The sequence below is a fragment of the Anomaloglossus baeobatrachus genome, chromosome 1 (assembly GCF_048569485.1).
Source record: "Anomaloglossus baeobatrachus isolate aAnoBae1 chromosome 1, aAnoBae1.hap1, whole genome shotgun sequence".
Lineage (NCBI taxonomy): Eukaryota > Metazoa > Chordata > Amphibia > Anura > Aromobatidae > Anomaloglossus > Anomaloglossus baeobatrachus.
Window position 1 is genome coordinate 168,893,257 of NC_134353.1, and position 7,530 is coordinate 168,900,786.

Genomic DNA, 7,530 nt, shown 5'->3' on the forward strand with positions numbered 1-7,530 from the left:
CCAAAACGGTAGGACGGGACATCCCTATATAGCGATGCAAATACACAAAAACTCGCAATATAACGAATACCCCAAATACCGTACTATTCATGCGAGTAGCGAATAGTAATGATTATACTGGCTCATCACTAATGGTCAGGTCACTTTTTTCCCCTTCATGACTTTTGAAGCCTAAAGGGATTATCCACTGCTTGGACAACGCCTTCACAATCCCTACATTTGCCCCAGTACAATAGTAACACCTATTCTACCCTTATTGGTGATGTTCCAGTCTTGTCGGCAGTCGTTCTCCCGGATTTGCATTACATCGTGTCACACGGTCCCTGTGGTCAACCAGCAGCCGTTTCACTCTCCCTGTCTTCAGATGAATCGAATGCAACCACGGGGAAGCAAAGCTGCTGCTCCTCTCCCTTCCTGTATGGGATTGGTCTAAAGGCGGGGAGACTGAAGCGGCTGCTGATTGGCCGCAGGGACTGGGAGAATGAGTGTCGACAGCGCTGGATCAGCACCGGCAGTAGTATAGAAGCTTGTTCACACAACCGTTTCCTCTCCATAGAGAGAAGCAGTCCAATTATTCTGATCAGTTTGATTAGAGTGATGAGTTTTTCTTGAATGTGGAGAGAAAAACAAAAGTTTCTCTACCTTCTCCATTATGTCAGTCTGTGAAAATCCCACAACATTCATTTGTCATCAGAGTGCGGTCAGATGTTTTCCACCAAGCCATAGATTTGTATTGACGATTTTGATCAAACTCTATGATCAAAATTGGACGTCTCCAATTTCTTGGTGGTCCGAGGAAGAAAAATCTAACGTGCACAGCTCTATAGTACTCGGACGTATGATATGCTACGGTATCTGTGAAAACCACAGATAGCACTCGAATGAGAAAATCAGTTGTGTGAACGAGCTCTGTGTATTATTACTGTGGGCAAACATAAGGATTGAGACGGGATTGTCTGAGTAGTGGACAACCTCTTTAACACTTTCATCGGCCATGTCCCTGCCTTTAATTCCGGCTCACACACTGAGCCATCAATTTCCTGGCATTTGACTGCTGATTTATTCAGCAGTCAAGTGCCTCTAAGGGTAAGTGCCCATGATTAGGCTTCTAGGTTTTCTGGTAGCAGCGTAATTTCTCTTGCGAAGATGCTAGTGTGATCTGTGGGAGAACGTGCTATCCGTGTACACGACCAGGGTGACTGACTGTGTTTTCGCTATGTGCTCCCACTCAAAGCACTAGCTTCTCGACAAGAATAAATTGACTTGCTGCAGCTTGGAAACCCAAATCGCAGGTCAGTGTACACAGTGTTAAAAGCAGGCACATTGTGCATGGGATTTCTATAAATCTCATCCACTGTGCTTGTACTGGGCCAAGAAAGCCGCATGTGGATCTGAGATCCACCTGTGGCTGTTAAACAGTTAAATGTTGCTAACAATAAGTGACGGTGGCAGTTAACACATACTGACAGGAAGGATATCACTAATCTCGCCTCTGTCATGTGATGCACCGATGCGTTGTCATGACAGCCAGGGGTCAGCTGATGATCCCTGTGCCTGTCATCACTATCCTCCTATGAATGCTGGCTATGAGCCGGCGTTCATAAGAGATTGTGATTTTTGCTATACATCGCAGTGCTAATGCACTGCTGTGTATAGTACAGACGATTGCAGTGTATCGTACAGACGATTGCAACTTCAAGACTCCTAAGTACCCATGTCCATGATCAGTGTTAGCAGCGTTTTGGATGCAGCATTTTTTCACTGCATAGTACAGTACAAGCACAGTGGATGAGATCTATAGAAATCCCGTCCCCACTGTGATTGTTTTTAATGCTGTGTAAACTCACCTGTGGTGCGGATTTCTGAGTTTTCTTTTATGGCAATTTATTATTGCAGAGATGCAAGTGTTATCAGGAAAACATAGCAAAAAATCTGCTGTCACTAATCCAGATTGTGCTCACGGACAGTGCGTTTTCCCGCACAGGACACTAGGGTCTCCACAAAAGAAATTACACTACGTCCAGAACACCAGGGAGCCTGATCGTGGGCATGTACTCTAAAGAAACTATTTAATACTGTAAGAAAAACAAGGTTTTAAAAGTATTAAAAAAAAACAAACCACAAAAGTTTGATTCACCCCTCCCTTTTGCCACATTAAAAATAAAGGAACAAAAAATACACATATTTGGTATCACCACATTCAGAAATGTCTGATCTATCGAAATATAAAATCAATTAATCTGATTGGTAAAGGATGTAATGAGAAAAAAAACCCCACCACAATTAAGCTTTTTTTGGCTGCCGCGACAATGCAATAGAAGGGGATCAAACATTGTATGTAGCCCACAATAGTATTAATAAAAACGCCAGCTCATGGCGCAAAAATAAGCCCTCTCACAGCCCCAGGTCCCAAGTTTATTTACCATATAGATTGTGGAATTGCGCTTTCTTTTTTTTGCAATTTCACCTTACTTGGATTTTTTTTTCCAGTTTTCCAGTACAATATGGGGCAGAATGAATGGTATCATTAAAAATGCAGCTGGAACGTAGCTGGAGCGCCGTGTATGCCAAAAGGTAACACTTATATTGATAAAGCCCTCCAGGCGTGACAAAAGTTGTTTTCTCCTTAGCGGTTTAAGTCAATGGCACTTGCCAGTACTATTTTCTGGGGTCCAGAGTTGATAAGTACCGAGCTTGCTCTAACCACTCAATCAACTCGACCATCCAAGGCATGGGTTAGCGTCAAATTTCATTGACTTTCCGGGATTTGTTACAGAACCGTAACGTTGCATCCAGCTTAGGTATTAGAACTAATGGGCTAGGCCACTCACTCCTGGACTCCTCAATGGCCCTTAAGCCTGCTTTACACGTTACGATTAAGCATACGATATCGTATGCGATCGTAACCGCCCCCATCGTATGTGCGGCACGTTCAATTTGTTGAACATGTTGCACAAACGATTATTTGCCATCACACGTACTTACCCTTCCATACGACCTTGATGTGGGCAGCGAACATCCACTTCCTGGAGTGGGAGGGACGTTCGGCGTCACATTGACGTCACGCGGCAGCCGGCCAATAGAAGAGGAGGGGTGGAGATGAGCGGGACGTAAACATCCCGCCCACCTCCTTCCTTCCGCATTGCCGGCGGGACGTAGGTAAGATCTGTTCATCGTTCCTGGGGTGTCACACACTGCGATGTGTGCTACCTCGGGAACATTGAACAACCTCACGTTCAATTTTTAGCAACTGAACGACGTGCATGCGATGAACGTTTTAACGTTCAATCGCAATCACACGTAGCTGTCACACGCTACAATATAACTTACGATGCCGAATGTGTGTCACTTACTACATGACCCCGCCGACACATCGTAAGATATATTGTAGCGGGTAAAGCCCGCTTAAATCACAGCATTGATTTCACCTCTGAGATGGCTTGTCGCTGAGCCTCAGGCACCCAATAAGGCTTACAGAGGTACATCCAGGGAGTTTGGAGAAAATACCCATATTCCAACTAACAAACTCCCTGGCTTCCTGAACCTTTCCAGCAGGAAAAGCAGACAGCGGGTTGTCACCACAGAGGCTTTCCCCATCATTCCAGAGCTTTAGCAAACTGACATGGTAGTTTTCTCCCATTTTTGCCGACCCTCTATGTCGTAGGGTCCCTGCGACTTTGTAAGGAACTTGCTGTCCACTGTGGGCACAAGTACTAGTACCCGTTCCCAGGATTAAAGGTCCAAACCTGAGCTGCCCAGTTTGTGCTGCTTCCATATGGTCCCAGACAAGTGTCAAAACTGTCTTCATCCTTTCCTGCATTTTTGCAACATGTTCAATCACACTCTTATGCAGGATGGGCTGTTGCTCCCTTGCCTCTTTGGCCACATCAAGCCACCTCCAGGGATGTCTGCTGTAGAATAGTTCGAAGGGCGAGAATCCTATGAATGCCTGGGGGACCTCTCACACAGCAAACAATAAATAGGGCAGCAAGAGATCCAAGTCCTTCCTGTCTTTGGATACAGATCTTTGATCATGTTCTTTAAATTTTTGTTAAACCTTTCGACCAGAACATCTGTTTGTAAATGATAAACCGACATACAGTTAGGTCCAGAAATATTTGGACAGTGACACAAGTTTTGTTATTTTAGCTGTTTACAAAAACATGTTCAGAAATACAATTATATATATAATATGGGCTGAAAGTGCACACTCCCAGCTGCAATATGAGAGTTTTCACATCCAAATCGGAGAAAGGGTTTAGGAATCATAGCTCTGTAATGCATAGCCTCCTCTTTTTAAAGGGACCAAAAGTAATTGGACAAGGGACTCTAAGGGCTGCAATTAACTCTGATGGCGTCTCCCTCGTTAACCTGTAATCACTGAAGTAGTTAAAAGGTCTGGGGTTGATTACAGGTGTGTGGTTTTGCATTTGGAAGCTGTTGCTATGACCAGACAACATGCGGTCTAAGGAACTCTCAATTGAGGTGAAGCAGAACATCCTGAGGCTGAAAAAAAAGAAAAAATCCATCAGAGAGATAGCAGACATGCTTGGAGTAGCAAAATCAACAGTCGGGTACATTCTGAGAAAAAAGGAATTGACTGGTGAGCTTGGGAACTCAAAAAGGCATGGGCTTCCACGGATGACAACAGTGGTGGATGATCGCCGCATACTTTCTTTGGTGAAGAAGAACCCGTTCACAACATCAACTGAAGTCCAGAACACTCTCAGTGAAGTAGGTGTATCTGTCTCTAAGTCAACAGTAAAGAGAAGACTCCATGAAAGTAAATACAAAGGGTTCACATCTAGATGCAAACCATTCATCAATTCCAAAAATAGACAGGCCAGAGTTAAATTTGCTGAAAAACACCTCATGAAGCCAGCTCAGTTCTGGAAAAGTATTCTATGGACAGATGAGACAAAGATCAACCTGTACCAGAATGATGGGAAGAAAAAAGTTTGGAGAAGAAAGGGAACGGCACATGATCCAAGGCACACCACATCCTCTGTAAAACATGGTGGAGGCAACGTGATGGCATGGGCATGCATGGCTTTCAATGGCACTGGGTCACTTGTGTTTATTGATGACATAACAGCAGACAAGAGTAGCCGGATGAATTCTGAAGTGTACCGGGATATACTTTCAGCCCAGATTCAGCCAAATGCCGCAAAGTTGATAGGACGGCGCTTCATAGTACAGATGGACAATGACCCCAAGCATACAGCCAAAGCTACCCAGGAGTTTATGAGTGCAAAAAAGTGGAACATTCTGCAATGGCCAAGTCAATCACCAGATCTTAACCCAATTGAGCATGCATTTCACTTGCTCAAATCCAGACTTAAGACGGAAAGATCCACAAACAAGCAAGACCTGAAGGCTGCGGCTGTAAAGGCCTGGCAAAGCATTAAGAAGGAGGAAACCCAGCGTTTGGTGATGTCCATGGGTTCCAGACTTAAGGCAGTGATTGCCTCCAAAGGATTTGCAACAAAATAATGAAAATAAAAATATTTTGTTTGGGTTTGGTTAATTTGTCCAATTACTTTTGACCTCCTAAAATGTGGAGTGTTTGTAAAGAAATGTGTACAATTCCTACAATTTCTATCAGATATTTTTGTTCAAACCTTCAAATTAAACGTTACAATCTGCACTTGAATTCTGTTGTAGAGGTTTCATTTCAAATCCAATGTGGTGGCATGCAGAGCCCAACTCGCGAAAATTGTGTCACTGTCCAAATATTTCTGGACCTAACTGTATGAAAGTGTTTAACATTTGGCAATTTGGAGCCTTCCTTCTTGGCATTAGACATGATGAGAGTCCCCTGGTCTGTTAAGATCTCCTTAGGTATCTCCACCTGAGAGAACATGCCCATTAGTTCCTTGGCTGTGAGTTTAGCTGACTTATGGTGCAGGGGAACCACCTCAGGATACTGTAAAGCATAACTAAACACTACCAGGATATGCTCGTGATCACTAGACAACTTATTTACCGGTCCCAGCAAATCCATGGCTACTCTTTTAAACGGTACCTCTATAATCGGCAGAGGTACCAAGGTACAACTAAAATGAGGCTTGGGGCTGGTCACCTGACAGACCGGACAGGAGTCACAATACCATTTCATGTCTTGAAAGACAGCTGAATTGTAAAACCGCTGCAGGATTCGGTCCTGGGTTTCCTTAGGGGCAAGGTTTCAGGGAAGTACGTGTTGGTGGCTGAGTTCCATCAGCAGCCTACAATAAGCCAGGGGTACCACCAATTGTTTTATAGTTTTGCCCCATACTTAATCAACTTGGTACACCAAGTCTTGGTTAACCTTGAAGTGAAGAAACATTGTATTTGCCCCAGGTTGTTGGGGTTCCCCATCAACAATTAACACATTTTCCCTGGCACTGGAAAAAGTAGGGTCTGGAAGTTCCGCAGCACCAAATTTGTTGCCAGAGACATATCAGGTCCCGGGGGCAAGTACTCTATTTCCCCGGCCATCACATCCAGAGGATTTTTATTCGTCTTCCGCAGTGGGGTAGAGGTCATCCCTACAGCTGGCAATTCTTACTCAGGGCCACAAGATTCTTGTACCACTTCTGTCCAATGACCGATATATGTGCTGACCAATATTCCCCGGGTGGCACAATTGTTGGCCATAGGGCAGAGAATAAGGGAAAGTCCCTCCCTAATATCAATTTGTAGAGCAGACTTACAGCCACTCCTACCTCATGGCATTGCCTCCGGGCTGGTATGTTTATCATTACCAATGGAGTGGAATAGTCTTTAAAGTCCCCATCAATACATAAGATGCCAATTTTCCGGCTCGTGAACTTGTTAGCTCTCACCAGGGTCACGAGACTCCCTGAGTCAAGCAGGACCAGTCAGGGTGCCCATTCTTTCAATGTGACACAAATAATTATTATGGGGAGCTTTCGGCGTGCCAGTTGCGCAGACCCTTTTAGCATACAGGGACTGCCGGTACCCAAAGTTTGTGTTAATAGGCTCAGCAAGGTGTCCCATTCCCAGCAGGAGAAGTCCTAAATTACCCACCTTGGCTCTGCCTGTGGTTTGGGGATGGGAACTTTCCATACACCCTTCCTACAGACCCAGGTCCTCGGTAGCCTCATACCGCTGTATAAGGTTTACCATCTGGAGCACATTATTAGGGAATGCTTGTCCAACCCAGCACTGGAGAGGGTGTGGTAAGGCCCTCTAGAATTTATCAGCCACTATGTAATTCACTATGGCATTGGGAGGTAGTATCTCGGGCTGCAATCACTTCTTTTTAAGGTGCACCAAGTCAGAACACTGGGACTGTTGGTTCGGAATGATTAAACGCCAATTGATGCACCCACTCGTCCAGAACTAACACATGTACGCCAAATCATGCCAGGATCTCAGCCTTGATGATTGTGTAATCCGCCACTTGCTCTGCCGGTAAGTCGAAATAGGCCTTCTCGGATCCCGATGCCAGAAACAAAGACATAACTTCTGCCCATTGATACCGAGGTTGACTCTCCCTCTCAGCCATTCTCTCAAATATGGCCA